Source organism: Canis aureus, chromosome 10 (genome assembly GCF_053574225.1).
Source record: "Canis aureus isolate CA01 chromosome 10, VMU_Caureus_v.1.0, whole genome shotgun sequence".
In the NCBI taxonomy this organism is placed as follows: Eukaryota; Metazoa; Chordata; class Mammalia; order Carnivora; family Canidae; genus Canis; species Canis aureus.
This window is the reverse complement of record NC_135620.1, coordinates 9,369,118-9,390,268: the sequence shown is the minus strand read 5'-3', so window position 1 is coordinate 9,390,268 and position 21,151 is coordinate 9,369,118. Positions and strand designations below refer to the sequence as shown.

The 21,151-nt window shown below is 38.4% G+C and overlaps 3 long non-coding RNA genes across 6 annotated transcripts in view; 2 read left to right on the top strand and 1 right to left on the bottom strand.

Moving 5' to 3' along the window:
* The window catches only part of LOC144321578 (uncharacterized), a 75,248-nt gene that overhangs the window by 35,419 nt on the left and 18,678 nt on the right, over positions 1–21,151 (top strand). The window lies entirely within an intron of this gene.
* LOC144321951 (uncharacterized) overlaps positions 1–21,151 on the bottom strand; it is a 55,736-nt gene that overhangs the window by 23,630 nt on the left and 10,955 nt on the right. For all 4 annotated transcript variants that reach the window (XR_013387498.1, XR_013387500.1, XR_013387497.1 and 1 more), the window contains exons 3-4: positions 19,031–19,116; positions 3,241–3,690 (exon numbers count right to left, since the gene is read on the bottom strand). This is a non-coding gene — a long non-coding RNA (uncharacterized LOC144321951). The remainder of the gene's footprint in view (positions 1–3,240; positions 3,691–19,030; positions 19,117–21,151) is intronic.
* On the top strand, positions 4,073–20,929 carry LOC144321952 (uncharacterized). Its single transcript, XR_013387501.1, has 3 exons — positions 4,073–9,286; positions 18,563–18,620; positions 19,311–20,929. It is a non-coding gene; the product is annotated as an uncharacterized LOC144321952 (long non-coding RNA).

Below are 21,151 nucleotides of genomic sequence, written 5' to 3'. Positions count from 1 at the left end.
CTGGGGGCTATCACAGAAATTCTTTTTAGGGGAATAAAATAAAAATCAGTCTTTTGAAGGCCATTGTTGTTTTGAGGTTTATGTCACAATCAGCTGAACCCAGTCCTAGCTGAATTTTTCCCATTTTGTCACCATCAGGAATGTCCTGAAGCCTGGATTTTTTTAGTTCCCTGAGAAAGACAACTCAGATATTTTTGTATTTCTAGGCCCTGAGGTTTGCAATCTATAAGGACAAGCCATTAGACACTATTGTGACCAAACAGATATAAGTAATTTTTTGTTTATTCGTATGAGAGACATGAAGGGAAAGGACTCAAGGGGAAAATGAAGATAATTCTGGGATATTGGATGGATACTTGAGGATTGGGAAATAAATTGAAGTTTATAGTGTCAGTTAGTAGTGGGGATCTGACTTCACTGAAAAGTAGTACCTTTCTGGAAACAAAATTTCACGTGGTGGTGGCCATGTGGATGTTCATGTAGACTACACAGTAGATGCTCTAGTCTTGGGAACTTCAGCAAAGGTCCTAGGTCTGAGCTTGGGATGGAGGGAGAGCTAAGGGTGGCACCATTTCTTTTACCATAGATAGAGAGCATCAGTGACCAAGATAGAACAGTAGCCCCTGTCCCATTTTTCTGGACACCATAGCTCTAAATTTCTTGTTTAAAAGAATGGAAGGAAAGGTAATCCAAGAAGGTGACTTTTTTGGATTTCTTAAAACACTTGTTTTGTGGGGGGCATTAAGCCAGATTTGATTCATTTTGGAATACAAGAAATGTGTTTTCTGGCCCCTCATGGAGTAATTCAGATCATTAGTGTAGGATAGAATGTCCATGATCTCTTTTTATTTTTTCTCAAAGCCTATGAGGTGTTTCTCCATTCAAAATGTACATCTTGTTCCCACCTGCCAAGTATAAAGCATTTAGGATAAACTTTTATAGAAGGAGATGAATTATTTAATAAATTAAACAAATAAATTGAACTTATGCTTTGTGCCAGGTATTGTTAATAGGCCGTTGATTTCATCAGAGTCCCTGGCCTTCTTGGAGCTTACCTTCTAACTGGTGGACAGACAGACAATAAACACAATATATCACTAAATAGAGTATGCTAGAGGATGATTTAGTAGGAATCTTAGAGTGAGGAGACACAGCATACTTTTGTTTCCTGGCTTCATTAAACCCAGAGAGAGGTGAATCTGTTTGTCTTAGTTGAAAATGTACCAGATGAGAGATTTCAATCCAGTGCATTTTAAGAAAATGGCCGTTTATAAGAGAATTCCTGATATTGTCCAAAACAGTACCCTTAGGTATTACTGAAAACTCTGCCAAAAGTAGCAGATTTGAGAAGAAGACATCTGATCCCAAACATTTTGCAGCTTATAAACAGAGCAGCACATTGACAAGAGGTAAAGATGTGAAAAATGGAACAGATGAATGAATTTCTTGCTTTCCTGAGGCTAGGGGCTGTGGTGAACTTGGGGTGTTAGTGACAGTCTCCAAGGAGAGAGATTCATTTCTGTTGGCCTTAGAAATTTTTCCTGTTACACCAAACTTCCTGAAATGTGTACTGAGAACACTTTCATCTGGTAGGCTAAGACTGATTATGTTGTATATTGGCTTTTGTATCAGTCATTGTCCAGAATGAGGATGGCTTGGCAGCTCCTGTTGAGATGGATCAGCTGGATTTAGAGGGTTGGTCTCAGCAGGTGGCTCTGAGAGAAGGGGCTGAGTTGTAGATAACTAGATGTTATAAGAAAGGATAGGGCTGTTAAAAATGTGAGGATATACGGCAAGTTTTCAGGGTCTCTGGCCATTTTGGAAAAATTGAGGATGGAGCAGAAGGACTGGAAAACAGGACAGCTGTGAAACCATTATTTAATATGTTCAGAACTGAGCAGAGCCAGGCCGGGGTGTGCATTCAAGGGATTTGTGGTGCAAGGAAGGCTGAAAATGAGGGTCCTCTCCTTGGAGATCAAAAGGGGCGACTCTGGGGTAAGTTTTGACTTGGAACTGAAGGCTGAGTTGGAGAGATAACAAAGAACATTTAAGGAATTTGAGGTTTATAGGCTGACTCTGAACACTGTCATAAAAAGTCATTTTTATCCATGCCTAAAGGGTTAAAATTAGCTACAAAAATAAACATGTGCTATGCTTTGGCTGTGGCACTACTTTCTAAAGAGAGAGTTTGACTTTATCCTGGATGTGGGTATCTCAGCATATAAATGATCTGATGTAGGCTGACTGCACAGAGTAGGCAGTCTAAAAGTTTCTGGATTTTTAGATTCAACATAGCTATTGATTCAAAGCTGTAGTTTAGTGTCTTGTAACCTTTCTGCCATATTGTCCTCCACTAACAAATTAGAGTATGTTTTCTTTTGGCATAATATATGAAAAGTTCATTTAGAACTCACTTATGTTGTTTTCTTGTCATTTTGTGTGTGTATAGTTATAGTTATATATATGTGACCCTATATTATGTAGTGTGTGAATACATATAGTTACAGTTATATAGTCTATAACTTTATGCTATATAATGTCTATTATATATAGTTATAGTTATATATAGTATATATATGGTTATATACTATAGTACATATGTATAATAAAATTATATATAACTGAACTCTCCATATGAAACATAGTCTTATGAAATATATGGTTATATATGTTACATATCTGTTATATATGTGTTATACATATATACATTTTTATATGTATATGTACATAAATATATATAACTCTAACTATATATATGTAACCATATAGTATTTCATAACTTTAAAACATTTCATGTGCTTTTAAGAAGATTCATTTTCCTCTTTAAAAAGCTAAACTTACAATTTGGAAATGCTATCACTAAGTAGCAGATGCTTGGTGTTTGAGCCACAGGATTTAATTTTTTTCCCAATTCAGTTGAGGCTCTCTGTTCATGCTCCAGAAGTAGTTTAATTTCTCTCTCTCCATCAGTAAATACATATATATGTAAATAGGGACACATAAATACATAGGGATATATACGCACACATACATATTCACATATATACCTTTAAAAAACCAGTTGAACATTGGGAACATTGAAGAAAATAGCCTCACTATGTTTAAATATGGTATTTTAGAGCAATTCTCTAATGAAATAATTTGGCACACTTTTCACTAATCTTTTATCTGTCATCACTTTTCCTAATTTTAATATATTTCACACCCAGGCTTGGATTACCAAATTTGAATTAAACTCACCCTGTTTTTCTTCCTGGGGTGATTTCATGACTCTGGGACCTCAAGCTCTTGGATCAAAGCTTTGCTACATCTCAACAGCTGTCTTAACTACTCTAGAGAGAGCAATTTGAGTCCTTCCAAGCACATCAAAGAGAAGGTGTTAGTTTGCCTTTCTCACACTCCTGCTCTGAAAACATCTGCTTCCTGTCTCCCATATGTAGGAGTCCAATGGGAAGAAAGTGCTGTAAGAGAAGGCAATTCTATTAAGAAGATAAATGCCCTCCTGACTAGGTCTTCTTCAACTCTGAAGGATCTTGCCATTTTTCTCTTGGTACATTCGGGAGCAGTTCATAAATCATGTTGTACTAGCAAGGTGCTAGGTAAGGAATCAAGTGGTCTTAATGATTGTCCAGCTCTGCCATGAGATAGTGTTGTCATTTGGGGCAAATCTTCAGTGCTCCATTTCTTCATCTATAAAATGAGATAGTGGGATATTATGGCCTTAAATTTCTTCAAAGTGTTATGACACCAGTCCATTCCTGATTCCCTTCATATTATATTGATTATCTATCTATCTATCTATCATCTATCTATTATACATATATATATATTCCCCCCAGATTCATTGCAGACTTCATTTCTAATCATTACCTTGACTTACAGTCTTTTCTTTGTAAAAATTGAAATTATGTTTCCTGCATATAGTCAAAACCATTTGAACAAATTTAAACAGAAGATTCAACCAAGTTTTATTTTATTTATTTTACGTTTATTTTATTTATTTTAGATTCTTCTACTGAAGTATCTTTACTTGGTTGAAGAGTTGTCATTACACATTAATGTGCAACAGTGTTGACAACTTGTTTGTGGACATTCACTATAATGTTACAAATTACCCTTTGAAATGAAAAATGTAAGGTAATATGACTAACCACTGAGTGATTATTTTAATAAGTGCAAATATGATTTTCCAAAAGGCATGTTAGTTGGACAGAATAAAAAAGTTCCAGGAATTCCCAGCTAGGATGGAGTGTGATGACCCAGAAACGGGTAAGGTTCTTGAGGAGGGCGGCTGGAAGCCGGCAGAGAAACCCTAGGCATCCTTAACATTTAAAGAGTTGGCAGAGGAAGAAGAGAAGAAACATGAAGGAGGAGAGCTTTCAGTCAGAGAAGCAAGGAGGGAGAAACTTTCAAAAAAGACGGAGTGGTCAGTAGTGCAAAACTTCTAAGGAGGCAGACTAAAATAAGGTTTTAAAGCTGTCTTTTGCTAGAAAGAAATCCACTCAAGCTACAGTAATTGGGGTTTGTTTTAAGCATACTTTATGGAATTTCAGATAAATCCAAGAACAAAAAACAAACACAACTGGACAACAAAAGGACTGGCTGCTGGGACCTGAAAGCCACCAGGGACCAGAGCTATTCCCTCCACCCCTTTACCCACAGCCAACTCTAAGCAGTTGCTTCATTATCTTGTCAGCCAACTCCTTTCTCTGTGGTTTTTTTGTATATGGCCATAGTGGACTCCTTAGTTCATTGCTTCCTAAGCAACTGCTGGATTTCCTTTTTTTTTTTTAAGATTTTATTTATTTATTCATAGAGACAGAGAGAGAGAGAGAGAGGCAGAGACACAGGAGAGGGAGAAGCAGGCATCATACAGAGAGCCTGATGTGGGATTCGATCCAGGGTCTCCAGGATCACACCCTGGGCTGCAGGCAGTGCTAAACCGCTGTGCCACCGGGGCTGCCCTGAATTTCCTTTGATCTAAACTCATATTCATAGGAGAGAGAACCTAGCCAAGCTCTTCATTGTGAGCCTGTACACACAGATCACATATTTCTGGCCTGTCCTATGGTTTGGCCATCTTTAAGTCTCATGTGTTTTTTTGATTTTCAGTGGTGCCTGGGCTGGGAAGTTGCTTAGGTGAGTCTCGTGGTAGAGAGGACATGAAGGTCTACTTGACAGAGCCTGTGAGCCATGGCAGAGCAGGTGAATCTAGAAGGGTGGGGGACTGGCTACTTCAAGTTAGTAGGAGAGGTTCATTCAGCACACAAATTTATCAGCATGTCTAGTAAAGGGTCCATTTGATTTAGTGACTGAAGTGTACATATAATTTTGGAAAAGTGCTTTCAGTAGAATGGTGTAGGGCAGCAATCAGATTATAACAGAATGAAGAGTGATTGGGAGGTGTACAAGTGAGCATTGTATAGATTATATATTTTTGGCAGGGCAGTGGGGCTTGGTGTATAAGGGAAAGAAATCAAAGATAGATATAGATTTGATAATGGACGTTTTTAAAAGATTGAAAATATAGAAGTAATTTTGACTTTTTTCTGAATGGGATGAAGGAAAGGTCAAAGATAGAGGATGATTGTTGTCATGGAAGGATACATGTAAGAGACCATGTATTTTGTCATGTAGAAGGAGAGATGTATCAGTGACTTAGGCTGGATTATGCCACAATAATGATAACTCCAAAATCTTTGAGGTTTCTAAAAAAGGGTTGATTCTTATTCCTGCTACATGTTCTACTTTTATTTGCTCGTTATAGTTACCCTGATGGAGCCAAATACTTCTGGTTTCTATGCCAGAAAGGAAGAGAGGTCTGGAGGATTTCCAGACCTGGTCCCAAAACAACCCCTGTCATTTCCCCTTACAAATAATTGGTAAGAATCAGTTAACTCACCTCCAAGTACAAGGGGATGAAATAGTGTGATCTTAACAAGTGCCAGAAAGATGGATAGTTGGGATATTTGTTGAGCAAGTGAGTAACTACAAGAAATAAAATGATGAGGGTGAATGCACATAGCTCAGTGAGTGGCTGCTGAGAAATCAAGGGAATCCTCCTATAAGGCAGAAAGCAAGGTCTACAAATACAGAGAGGGATGAATTGATGAAGGCTTAACACAATATTGGTGACAGAGTAGTGAGAGATGCAGAGAGGGATTGTAGGTTATTCCTAAGAACCTGACTGAAGATGGTAACACTAATCTGCTGATTCATGCCTTTCTCTGATAATATTCATGAGCCCAGATATGGATGGGAAAGGTAGATGATTGGTTGACCTAGGATGGGGTTTTGCTGAGCATGTACAGCAGAAGGACAAGTGTGTCAAGGGAGTTGAGAATATTAGAAAGCCTGTGGTTGAATGATGGGTCATGTGCTCTAGACTAATAGGGAAGTTCCTGTAAAGAAGAAAGGATAGTTGGATTGGAGAAAATAGAGGAAAAGTGTGACATACTAAATATAAAAATATCCATTCCTAAGCATCTACAAATTATTGAAGATGATAAGTTGGTGAGGATGCTTTTGGGGATGGGCAGCATTTATCAGACAGCCCTACTTTCATGGCTCTAAACAATGAGGGCTTTTATTATTCACTTACTAAGAAGAATGGAGGCAGACCATCTGGGGATAGGTCTGGTGACTCAGTGATATTGTGAAGGACCCAGTTCATCTCATGTGTCCACATTGCCAGCCTCAGTGTATTGGCATTCCTTCATAGGCCTGCCACCTCATAGTTGTAAGGTGGCTGTCACTGCTCTAGGTAGCACATCCCCACACGAAAATAAACGTGGAAGACAGGGGATAGGAGATCTTTGTCTTTATGTTTTTCCCTCTTTAATGGAAGAAAATACTCCCTTTATGTCTCTTTGGTCAGAAGGAGGGCACGGTGGACTTGTAGGCCAACCACAGGCTGAGAGCAATGGGGTTTCCCTGACTGATTTCAGGTGGATCATTGTTCATTCCTTGAAACTTGGCACATAGCTGCTTGGAGAACATTGGGATTCTTTTATCAAGCAGAATAGGAGAAATACCTATTGGAGAACTAACAGTGAGTGCCACAGGTAGGGACCTCCCTTCTTGGTAAATGCTGACTGCCTGCTCAAGATGCAAAATATTATCATTGCTTACTTAGATTAAAAAAAAATTATATAGGGGCACCTGGGTGGCTCAGTGGTTGAGCCATCTGCCTTTGGCTCAGGTTGTGATCAGGGAGTCCAGGATCGAGTCCCACATTGGGCTCCTGCGGGGAGCCTGCTTTTCCCTCTGCCTGTGTCTCTGCCTCTCTCTGTGTCTCTCATGAATAAATAAAATCTTTTTAAAAAAGTATAGATATAGGCTGTGACCCAGCTAAGAAATTCTGATCAAAGGAAAGGCATAAAAATATCACGTAAAATTTGAATTTATTTTTACAGAAAGTTGGTTTAACCCCCCATCCCCCCAGTACACCTGAAGTTTCTTGGGTGAAGCTTGTTCTTTGGAAGAACTTCCACTGGATGAGTCGGTGTATATAGCTTTCCTCCTGTCACGTTACTGTAAGTCGAAATGGCTACTAAAATCTAGTAAAAGTCTGTGCCATAGTGCAACCAACAATGCCAGAATAGTCAGTGTTCACTAGTTTTGATTATTCTTTCAGAAACCTAACATGGAAGCTTTTTCCTTGCTTAATTTTTTCACAGAAATGCCAGACAAGATCTATTCCCTAACTGAAGGTCTTTTCTCAGGTATTTGAATTTAAATTCCCTGTCCTTTCAAATGTGCTTTACTAGTTCTGCAACGCGTAAGAAGGCTAGAAAATTAGTTTGCTCTCTTTTACTTCTTTCCAATTTGAAGAGGAACAGTACGGAATTGACCAATATTGTTTCCTTCAACAGACACTTATTTTGCAATTTCAATATGAAATGCAGTTTTTAGATGCTTCTTGGTATATAAACATGAAAGACCCACAGTGCCTGCTCTCAAGAAGCTCACATCATTGCTGCTAATGCTGACATGGTGGGTGTGGGTAATTATTTGAGCACATCTTTCCCCACTGCTTGAAACACTTAGTTGTTAAATACCCAAAGTGTTCTCTGGATGTGCTGCCATGTCTTCTTCTTTTTAAAAATATATATATTTTTTCTCCATGCTTGATATAACTGTAGCTTCTTTGTTTTTAAAAACTGAATGGTTTCTTATCTAGGGACTTGAATCGTTTCAATCAGTATAAAATTGTTCGTTTTCCATGGTTTGTTCTCTCTTCATGGATTTCTGGTTGTGAAACTGAATATTGACTTGAAAGATCACATCCTCTACTCTGAGTCTGTAAGTTGCCTTTTTTTTAAAAAAAAGATTTTATTTATTTATTTATTCATGAGAGATACAGAGAGAAGCAGAGACACAGGGAGAGGGAGAAGTAGGTTCCCCGTGGGAGCCCCGATGTGGGACTCGATCCCAGGACCCCAGACCATGACCTGAGTCAAAGGCAGATGCTCAACTGCTGAGCCACCTACGTGTCTCAAGAGTTGCTCCTTTAATGCCCCAGATCTTAGCATCTACGAAATAGGTTTTCTGGGTCTGAGGAAAAAGAGCAGGACTCTGGGTCTTCACCCGGATGTGCAGCGGGTATCCACCTCTTAGGGCTTGAAACCAAAGGTCATGCTAATAGTGTACTTGATGAACAACAGACTTAACTTTAGAAAAGATGCTGTATTTGAGAAAAGAATTGTAGCAAACTACATGCAGGGTTTCTGAAGGCTGCATGTGGGAATAGAGGATCTTCTTTCAGCACCTCCAGCACCAAATACATTGCTTTCCCATTGCATTCTAGTTGCTCACCTTTCTATCGTTTTCCCCCAAAAGTAAATTATTAGAGCAGCTACTGTTATCTTTGATTGTGAGCTGATCGCGTTCATCAATACATCTTTTATGCTTTGTTCTGAGAGCCAGGCATGCCATGTTTCAGTATTACAATTTGTTCACAATTAGCCTTTTGCGTTACATACTGAAATTATAATGTGAGCTGTTGCCCCAACACATACTTTCCTCACCCCAATTTATAGGCGAAGTCCAAGGGTAATCTGGCACTTTGGCATAATTTAGTGAATACTGATGAGGTTCCTACATTCTCTCCTGGGTCATTAAGGTCCACCATTCATTCCATCATTGAAGACCTACTGCTGTCTTTCAGTTTGGACTGCTGTAACACATGATTGTACACCGAGTGGCTTATGAACAACAGAGATTTATTTCTCACGGTTCTGGAGGCTGGAAGTCCAACTCAAGGCAATGGCAGAATCGGTATCTGGTGAGAACCTACTTCCTGGTTCAAGGGTGGCTGTTTTCCTGCTCACATGGTAGAAATACATAACTCTGGTCCCTTTGTCTCCTTATAATTGGTTTCGTTCTTATGGCTTCATCGCCTCCTAATGGGCCCACCTCCTAAGACCATCACACTGGGGACTAGACTTCAATGAATATGAATATAAATATGAATTTAAATTTTGAAGGGACATGACTAGTCCATACAACTCTGTTGGATTAAGGCTTTGCCTACTGTTGTTGTGCTACCTCTACAACATCCCTAGAGGATAACGCATTTGCCAAAGACAGAATATATTGGTTCACTGTGCTTGCTTCCACTGGCCATGATGATCTGCAGTCTAATCTACCCATGGCTCTGGGGACCAGAGTTGTGGGTCACTGCTGTGCTGGTTCTGCCCCCTGGCCAATTTGCTGTGCATACTCAGACCATAGTCTGTCAACATAAAGCTCAGGGGTCCAGGGAGGAAAGCTTTGCTATTTACCAGACATATGAAGCCACCCTCTCCACACTTCCCCCTTTCCACCCCTCCCATAAATGTTTAGTTGACTCTCCCTGCAAACATCCCTTCTAGATCAGCCATCTTTCTGAGAAAACGATGTTTCAGAATTTTAGCACATTTAAGTGTAAATGATATGGTTTGAAGGTAAACATATGTGAAAGTTTGCTTTACCTTGTGCAACAGCTGTTTATGTGAAAAATTATTTGTCAATTGAATTTTTGGAAACATAAATATGTTTTAAAGGCTCCAAGGGAAATTTTTACTTAAAGGAACCCAGCAGTGAGATGTCTAGAAAGTAAAGCCTCTGTTTTTTAGGATACAAATAATCACAAATTGTTTTGTGAATTTGAGAGTTTCTCTCTCTCTATCTGCCTTTTTTAATCTTTCTGGGTGATATTTTGTTGTGTGGAAATTGAGACTCTGTTCTCGTCACACCATTGGGGGTTAGTTTCAAATCATGAGGTAATAGTTCACAGTAGAAACTTGAATTGATTCTCAGAATTAATAAATCAATCAAACTCTGTTTTTGTCTCTGTCTCTTACACATGTTCACACACACATGTGACATAAATATGCTTATAAATTACACTGCATTTGAAGTGTGGAAGGAAGGGAGGGACTGTTTAATTAATTCTGGGTACTGAAGGAGACTTGAGGAATTTTGAAGAGTAAAAGTCATAATTGATAAAATGATTTGCAGATGTTGATAGGAATTGTCTCTGGGGACTGTTTTGTCTCTTGAGTATAGCTATGTGAATTTTGTGGGTTTTTTTTTTTTTTTACATGAAATGTGAACTTCATTTTTAAATTATAATGATTTTGGATTCTCTTAGCACAGTTGGTGCCATCACTTTGTGCTTGGTATCCTGTGTTTCATCTACCCAGGGGAATTTATCACAGAGTCAAAGCTTTTTTTATTTTTTTAAACTGGCCTTTCTGCCCGAGTATAGTGATGTTTCTATAAAAACAAAAACCTACATGGGCAGGCTCATTAAATCTCTATTTATTCTAAATTTGCCTTTTCTTTTTGATAGTCACTTTGTTGTATTTAGTAACCTAATTACTTAAGATTGTTTAAGAAACTAGAAAGGGAGAATGTTTTATATTCCAGGTCCTTAGACATCCTGCTGCATTTTCCTGCTTCCAGGCAACTAAAGGTCTCGGTAGGAGGATCTGACAGACAACTGTTGTCCATCTAGATGAAATTAGTACCATGTTGTGGCTCAGCACAACTTCCCCTGACATAGAATTTGATTTGTATCTTTTAAGCAGATTGCAGAGGCATGGAGCAATGCAAACAAAACCTAAACAGAGGGTATCAGTTGTATGTCTCCTGCAAAGAACACAACTGTGGCAGAGTGAGAAGTATTGTCTCTATAGCTGCTTTCTATCATCTTAGCCACCTGGCTTTGAGTTCTTCATAGGACATAAAACCCAGAAAGTAACGAGAGTATTTAGATTTGTTTGGATTCCATTTGTGACAACCCAGGGCTTCTAGTATATTTGAGAACAACCAAGCTTCTCATGGAAATACTATCCTTTATGCATTTTGCTAAGCACATCTATAAATAATACTAATTCTGTGATGGTGGTGGCAGAGACACATCATGAACTCCCTGAAATTCTCATTTTCTTTTAAAAATTATTTTATTTTAATTTTAGTACAGTTAACATAGTGTTATATTAATTTTAGATGTACAATGCAGCGATTCAACACTTCCATACAATACCTAGTATCATCATGACAAGTGCTCTCTTTAATGCCCATCACCTATATCACCCATTCCCCCTGCCCACTTCCCCTCTGGTAACCATCAGTTTGTTCTCTAGAGTTAAGAGTCTTTCCTGGTTTGCCTTTCTCCCCCACTTCCTTCTTTTTAGTCTTGTTTCCTAAATACAACAGATGGGTGAAATCATATGGTATTTGAAATCATATAGTAATCTTTCTCTGACTTATTTTACTTAGCATTATATCCTTTTCTCCATCTATGTCATTGCAGATGGCAAGATTCCATTCTTTTTCATGGCTGAATAATATTCCTCTGTGTGTGTGTGTGTGTGTGTGTGTGTGTGTGTGTGTACCACTTCTGTCTTATCCATTCATCAGTCAGTGGACATTTGGGCTGCTTCTATAATTTTGCTATTGTAAATGATGCTACTATAAACATAGAGGTGTAATAAAAAGAGGTAAAATATGACACCAAATAACTGAAACATGAAGGGGAGAGAAATAAAGAATGAGTTCTAAATTAAGTGACCATCAGCTGAATATAGACTGCTATAAGCAGAAAATGTTATATGTAAACTGAATGGTAACCACTACTTAAAAACCAGTAATAAGGGATCCCTGGGTGGTGCAGCGGTTTGGCGCCTGCCTTTGGCCCAGGGCGCGATCCTGGAGACCCAGGATCGAATCCCACATCAGGCTCCCAGTGCATGGAGCCTGCTTCTCCCTCTGCCTGTGTCTCTGCCTCTCTCTCTCTCTCTCTCTGTGACTATCATAAATAAATAAAAAAAAAAAAAATTTAAAAAAAAAAAAAAAAAAACCAGTAATAAGAATGAAAAAAATAAAGAGCGAGGAAGCCAAGTATATTAGTAAAGAAAGCATACAAACCATGAAAGAGAGAAAGATAAGAAAGGATTACAAAACAAGTAATGAAATGGCAATAAATATATATCAATAATTACTGTGAGTGTAAATGGACTAAATGCTCCAATCAAAAGACATAAGGTAACAGAATGAATAAGAAAACAAGATCCATCTATATGCTGTCTACAAGAGACTCATTTCAGACCTAAAGACACGGCAAACTGAAAGTGAGGGGATAGAGAAATGTTTATCTGCAAATGGATGTCAAAAGAAAGCCAGAATTGCAATACTTACATCGGACAATTTAGACTTTAAAACAAAGTCTGTAAAAAGAGACAAATAAGAGCACTATATATTAATAAAGACAACCAAACGAGAAGATGTAACAGTTGTACTTATGCACCTAACATGAAAGCACTCAAATACCTAAAGCAGTTTATAACACACATAAAGGAACTTATTGATAATAATACAATAATAGTAGGGGACTCTAACACTCCACTTACATCAATGGGCAGCTCATCCAAACAGAAAATCAACAAGGAAACAGTGGCTTTGAATGACACGCTGGATCAGATGGATTTAACAGATATATTCAGAACATTGCATCCTAAAATAGGAGAATACACATTCTTTTCAAGTATACATGGAACATTCTTCAGAATAGATCACATATTAGGCCATAAAACAAGCCTCAGAAAATTAAAAAAGATCGAAATCATACCATGCTTCTTTTCTAACTATGCTATGAAACTAGAAATCAATAGCAAGAAAAAAATCGGGAAAGCACACATGGATGTTAAATAACATGCTTCTAAACAGTGAATGAGTCAACCAGGAAATCAAAGAAGAAACCAGAAAGTACAGGGAAACAAAAACAGGCAGTTCTAAGAGGGAAGTTTATAGCAAATACAGGCTTACCTCAAGAAACAAGTAAAACCTAATAAACAACCTAAGCTTATACCTAAAGGAGCTAGAAAAATAACAACTAAAACCCAGAACCAGAGGGAAGGGAATAATAGACTGAAGCAGAAATAAATGATCTAGAAACTAACAAAAAAAGCCAATAGAATAGATCAGTGAAACCACGAGCTGCTTCTTTAAAATTTTCATTTTCTTCAGTAACTACAGAGTAAGGGAATTATTTTATGTTATCCTTTAGCAGGATATTAGTCTAACCCCAATGAAACTGCACAGATGATAATGGAATATTACAACCAATGGGAAAGCAATAGATTAATTCACAAACAGTACTAGGAAAATCAGTTAAAATTAGCATTCTTCTCTTCCACCTCATATATCAAAATGAATCCCAGGAAGGTTAAAGAGTTTTGTGCAAAATATGAGCATATAAAACACACAGAAGAAAATACAGGTGACTAACTTCTTCCATTTGGGCTGCTGTGACAAAAATACCATAGACTGGGCGATTTAGACAAACAAGAGACATTTATTTCTTAAAGTTCTGGAGGCTGGAAATTCAAGATCACAGCATTGGCCAGATTCTTTGTCTGGTGAGCCTATTCCTGCACCATAGATGGCTATCTTCCCATTCTGCCCTCACATCCAGAAAGAGCAAGGGAGCTCTCTGGGATCTCTTTTATGAGGGCATTAATCCCATTGCTGAGGGCTCCACCTTTACAATTGCTCCTCAAAACCCCCATCTCCTCATATCACATTGGGGGTTAGGGTTTTAGCATATGAATTTTGGGGGGACATAAACATTCAGTCCATTGCATTATTAAACCAAAGGATCAGACTTCAAAGCATCAAAATCAGTAGAAGAAATGATGCAAGAAAAATTGCTTTATTTGGCATTCACATTTGACATGCGTTGGAGCCATGGGAAGATGGCTTCTAAGAAGTGTGAAGTCTACTTATTTTCTAAGCTGCAGAAGAGCTGCTGTGTTGGAACTTTCATAGGTGTGATTGTCAGAGCCATGGCTGGTGAAGTAAATAAAGGTGTGTGCCCTGAACTGTGAGCTGATGAAATACCATGTATTTAGCCTTAGCAGTATGTTTTAGATCTGTGGTCTTTTGAAGAATTGTGCTCATTTCAATATTTTTAATTTGTTACTTATATTTCTCTCCTGCTCTTCCTATTAGATTTATGTGTCACAAGTCATCACCTGTGAAATTATAGCAATGAAGAGTGAAGGAAAGGAGAGAAAAGGAGGAAGGGATGAGGGTTAGGAAAATGGGGAAGCAGCTCCTATGCCAAAATGAGGTTGGGAAAAGAGACTGGAGGATAAACGAGCAGGAAAGAGTGAGGGTATGGAGTATGTGGGGGTAGAACTAGAGCTAGAATCTTCATTCCAATCTTTGACATGAACCTGTGGTCCCATGGCTAGGAGCTAAATTCCTCTTCTATCTAATACCTCTGGCTGGCACCCCATGACCCTTGATCCTGTTCCTTGTTGCTAGTCTGTTGCATATGTGCCCTCACCTCTTGGCATTCTTGGTTGGCACCTCTTTCTTAATATTTCACACCTTGGGCCTCTTCTATATTAAGGCCTGAGTCCAGAGGACCTGGACATTCCTCCATGGCTAAGTTGGAAAACCTTCCCACTGTACAGACTGCAGACCCTGTCCAGCTCTGGTTTTCAGCTGGTCTTCCCATGGACACTACTTTCCTGATGTCATTGCCTTTTGCCTCAAATTGCAGTCTTTGGCCAGTATAACCTGCACTTTGGTATTGGCCTCTTCAAGGGCTTCTCTGATGCCTTAACAGATTTCTTGGAGCAGAAGCTTCCTTGATTTCCAGGTTGTCAGAGGGCCATGGTTTTTATGGCCACAAGTCAGGCTTTTGGTTCTTTCTCTCCAGCTTGCTTCACATTGTCCTCCGACTTCTTCCTATTACAACCCTGCCTACAATTACAGTCAGCCTCATGAAGAGTTGGAAACTACCTGGCTGTATTCCTGAGAGCCTAATTTGCTCCTCTAGTTATGCTATCTTGTCTCCCTGGGTGGCTGCCACCCTGAGCAATGGCAATAACTATGAAATGAGCAGATGGCCGTTAGAGAAGGACATGCCTTCTGAGTGACTAGTGCCCATCAGGGCCGACCTAACTATACAAAAGATGGAAGGAGCTAGTGAAGAGTAGGGTATATCTATTCAAATGGCTAATATATATAATTAACTGGTAATAAGCACTACTATTTCAATCTGCAAGATTTTTATAATATCACAGATTGTTTTGGCTAAATTAATCTTCTTAGGCTTTGCTACAGTATCTGGTGTGAAGGTCATAGTCATACAGTCCACTGGTATAGAAGTACTTTCTCTTGGGTGGAACTGCTGAGACTGGAAATAGAAATTCACGACCCAATTCCAGTGCCAGTCTTGAAAAATGCCTTTTGCAAAAGTGCTTTTGTCAGTTGGACAACCTTACATTTCAAACTGCTTTCCATTATAGCAGGTACTTTATACTGTCTTCATTCTTCAGGAGACAAAAGCTGCCTGCCTAGTATTTTCAAACTGGCAGAGAGAAGCTGGGGTGAAGTTAGATAGAGGTGCATTTCCTCTGAACCGAAAGCTGAACAATTGTCCTTGGAGATTGGCAACTGAGTGTTCAAAAATCTAGCCTGGCCAGCCAAGGCAGTTGAATCTCCAGAATTGTGTAGTTGGCCCACATGGAGTAACCTAGAGGTTCTAAGTGCTTCTTTCTGGCCCTCTCTGTGCATTTTGATTTTGCGTCCTTTAACTGTTTGCCCTTGCTGTTTCCCTTCCCTCACCCCTCGCTCTAACACTTTGTAATATTCTGTGTTCTCTCATGAATACCTCTATCTTGTGGTAGTCTTTTTGATTTCTTAGGATGACTTGTGAAACTTCAAGATTAGGAGTCTTTAGTTATGACTTTGCTTTGATCCTGGGCCAATAATTTTCTTTTGAAAGGATATTCTTGTATAAATACATTGAAATTGCTGAAGGGCTCCTCTCTACATTGACATATTGAAGACAGAGGGCTGCTCCAGCCAGCAAGCAAAATTCCCAAGGAACCCTGATTGGCTTCCTGACCTAAAAGATTGCTGTGGATGTTGAACCACAGTGGCTCGAATACCCACCTTTAGGTATTTAGCAAAGACTGGGCATGTCAGAAGGATGAGGAAGGATGAGTTTTATTAAATCTCATAAGAGATTGGAGGCCATGACAGGATCAAGGAATAGAAATTGAGGATGTAATTTATGGCTATTGTTCTTGTGAGAGGAAAACATCAGATTGTGTTGGCTAGAAAATTAAAAGCTCTCATACTTGGAAAAGTTATCCAAATAGGCAACTGATAATAATATCATCCCCATGTTACAGTCACTTGAAAATGAAATCTGAGTTATAGTCACCCTCAGAATTTGGGGTCTTTGAAGTTAATTGTGGGGCTCATATTCTGAAAATGTGCCAGGTAATATGTTCTTTTCTCCAGTGTCTTTGAAGATTTGGTTTGCTAATCATTTGGTTTTGGTGTCTAAGTCATCAGCAAACATACATGTGAAAAGACAGTATTGTAAAGAATGCAAACACATGGTCAATGACCAAAGCTACTAATACAGCTGCAGAGTGCCAGATTGTGATGTTAGTTGGCATTACTGTTGTGTGGCACATTTAAACTATTTTTTGAAAAGGAGAATTAAGATAGCCCTGAAGTATGGAGAATTTTGGCTGATGTTTGATTTGTATGCATAGATTTTAAATTCATTTCAGAAAACAGAAAGCAATACTAAGATGTAAAAATGTTGGAAATATAAAGTTAAAACTGAACTACAAATTATGCTAAATTTGAGGCCCAGGTTATGTGGATGGTAAATAGGATAAAGGAGACATTCAGGAACCCAAACATGCCCATGAATGACTGGCATGATGCTTCTTAAAAAATGAACGTGAGATGATCATGAAAACCCCACAATGTTTTTTTCTGAAGTTATGTCTATAGTGTCCCATTGTACTTTAAAGTATAGAACTAGCACTGGCTCCTGAAACACATTTTATTAGACAAGTTGTATCTTTTATATACACTTACATGTATTTATCACATTAAATTCATGTTTATATTGTTTTTGCATCCCAGAGGTATATTTCAATTATCTATCGCAACTCCAGTTCACTTATGTTGCTCAAATGTCAAAGGTGACCCCGCAATTGTAAATCTCTATGTAGTAACTTCTAGACAAACAAACATACCTCTATATAGTGTGTATTATCAAAACTCATTAATTCGCTTAATAGAAATCAACTGTGATGTCAATTCCATTGCCTTTCCCAGGCTACAGTGCTGATAAGCAATCATCTTTTTCTCATTTCAGAGGAATAAGTTCTATTTTGGAGAAGTTGGAAAGTGGCTTGATGCTTGCTATGTCTATCTCAGCCTATTGATGAGCTAGAAATGTCAGCTAGAAATGCCTGAGGCACTTGCCTGAGTCTGTGTTCCTTGTGGCAAGCCCTACAGACATTTACTGGACCAGAGCTGACATTGGACCAGCCCTTGTGGATCTAATGATTTCAGGATGCACTTCAGCAGCAGCCATCAGGGAACTTTGAGAGAGCAGGGGTTATTACTCACAGGTCCTACAGGGTACAAAGCATGCCCGAGGACCACACAGTGAGATTGAAGTCAAGGGTAGAGACAGAGGAAGGGAGCTTGGACTTGGGTCCCTGTCTCTCTTAGGGTCAAGAGTTTAGGGTTTTGAGGGTTTGCTCTTTACTAGCAAATTTAAAACATAGGAGCCAGAATTTGGGAGTGAGAAGGAAGAAGTGAGGTCACTCAAGTGGTCAGTTATGTAGTAGGTTATCCAGGGGCCTCAAAAAGGGGAACTTCATGTGTGAGGGTGGTCTGGTTCTTTGTCTAGTTGGTTTACTAGTAGCTGCATCCTATAGCTAGGAGCATGTTGACTCGAAATGGGTATCTTTGAAATGGATACCTTGGCACTCAAAGCTTTCATGTCTGGAAGTTACATTACACTTGATAACAGAGACAAGACTTGTGCCAGCCCTCTTGTGTGGCTACTAAAATCCTCTCCCCTTTTCCCCAGGACTCAACATGTTCAATTTTTTGGTCCTTATTAAAATACAATCCATTTGGAATTTTAAATAAAAATTAAGATCGGAATGTTTTTTTTTTTAATTAGAGGATGTTAATTTGCAAGTTGATTCATAATAACTGAACATTTTAATTTTAGGTTGAAGTTCAGATATAAACTTGGCAGGAGTAAACCATGGCCCCGGTGGATGATCAATGTAAATAATCATATATGTTACGTTTTGGCATGACCTTTAATGGGAGAGGCAAGGGGTTTATCAAATATCTGAAGAGGAGAAAATTCAATTTAAAAACTAATTCTTAGGAGGTCAGCATTTTCATAAAATCCCCTGTACCTTTTTCTTTATGAGTCTGACTAAGAAGGTATTCTAAATTCATCTATTTTGTGAGGGAAGACTCATCTGTTAAGGTGAACAATGATTTTTCTGCCCACTTCTTTGCCAGTTTTCATAATAGCTGTGGCAAAGAGCCTGCTGGCAGGCAACCCCTAGTTCCATGAATGGGCTTTATTTTTTAATCAGAGAACTTGTGATCCTTGACAGGTAGACTCTAACAGCTTAGTGTTTGATGCATATACTTGAACTAAGCAAGACTGGATTTTACTCACCAAAGGAAAAGAAATACTCTAATCACGGTCCCACTGGGAACTGATGTTCAGAAAACTTTTATGATGTAGAACTGTCACTCACGATTCTGCATGAAGAAAGGGAAATGCATATAGTGTGAACCTAAAAACTGTGAGGGCAGAAAATGCAGGACTCTTTCCTTTATTCTACCCAGTACTGCCAGTACCCAGTGAAACCTGGTTTAATTGATTCAGATGCACAGCCACACTATGGAATATCTGATTTACAGACACTAATGCAATCTAAATTTTTTTCTTTAAGGGGAGAGCCATGTACAAGATTTGTTGGACTTGAACAGCAAACCAATCCCAATATGGACTGAAAAGGCTTTTATGTGCATAAGGGGTAGAAAAGTCTTTGCATATACTAAAATCCATTGGTTTGTATATTTTAAAAGAGTTAATTGCATGGTGTGTGAATTATATCCCTATAAAATTGTTACAAAAAATATTTTCAAAGCAAATTCTCATGCAACCATCTACCAAGTAAAGAAATTGAACATTGATTGTATTTGTTTTCATAGTTGTTGTCTACATCCATCAACTGATACTGGCTTTCCATTTTCTGTAGTCATATGAAACTTTCTTTCAAAGAAATCTTATTTAGTACAACCAGTGAGCAATATGAAGAAAAATACTATGGTAGAATTCCGATAACTGGAGTTTGGGAAACCCAGAGTATGTATAAAGTATCGTTTGGAGTTCATTTGATTTAATCCAACTATTTTCATCTCTTCCTCCATGAAGTTTTTAGTTTCTAGAGTGCCTACCATGCATCAGGCACATGCTAACTTTCTGGAGCTCGCTGTCTAGGAGAGATGGTAGGTGAGACTAAGTACCTTAACTAAATTACAACCTGAGATGCAGGGTCCCCTGTTTTGGAGGAGGTTGTTGGAATTTTTAGAAATATATGACAAAGGGGAAAGGGACTAAAATTATCAGGAAAATAAACATAGATGGAAAACACTTTAAAATATAGGCATACTTGGTTTTATTTCACTTTGCTATATTGTGCTTCAAAACTGCATTTTTAAATTGAATTATTATCATTTTTTACAAATTAAATGCGTGTGGCAACTCTGCATCAAACAAGTCTTTGGCACCATTTTTTCAACAATGCTTGCTCATTTTGTGTCTCGTGTCATATTGTGTATTTCAATGTTTCTCATTATTATTATATTTTTTGTGGTGATGTGTAGTCAGTGATTTTGGAAGTCATTACTATAATTATTTGGGGATGCCATAAACCTCACCCATATAAGACAGTGAACTTAATTGGTAAGTGTTGTGTGTGTTCTGATTGCTCCAATGTCCAGATGTTCACCTGTATCTCTCCCTCTCTTCTGATCCTCCTATTCCCACAGACACAAAAATATTGAAATTAGGCCAATTGATAGCTAAGTGTTCAAGTGAAAGGAAGAGTCACACATCTCTTGCTTTAAGTCAAAAACTATAAAAAATGAGTTTAGGCACGTTGAAATTGAGATAGGCTGAAAGCTAGGCCTCTTGCATCAAATAGGCAAAGAGAAAGTTCTCAAAGGAAATTAAAAATGCCACTTCAGTAAACACACAAATGAAAAGAAAGTTCAAACAGCCTTGTTGCTGAAATGGAGAAAGTCTTAGTGTCTGCATACAAGATCAAACCAACCATAACATTCCCTTAAGCCAAAGCCCAATCAAGAACAAGACCCCAACTCTCTTTAATTCTATGAAGGCTGAGAGGCAAAGGAGCTGCAGAAGAGAAGTTTGAAGCTAGCAGAGGTTGGTTCATGAGGTTAGGAAAGAAGCCTTCTCCATCACATGAAAATAAGAAGGTAGAGCAGTAAATGGTGATGTAGGAGCTTTATTGGAAGAAAATACCTTATCTTTATTGGAAGAAGATGTCACATAGGACTTTCATAGCTAGAGAAGAGAAGCCAATGCCTGGCTTCAAAACTTTAAAGGACAGGCTGGCTCTCTGTTAGGGGCTAATGCAGCTGGTGATGTAAGCTGAAGCCAGTACTCATTTACCATTATGAAAATCCTAGGGTCCTTAAAAATTACACAAAATCTACTCTGTGCTCTGTAAATGGAACAGCAAAGTCTGTATAACATCACATCTGT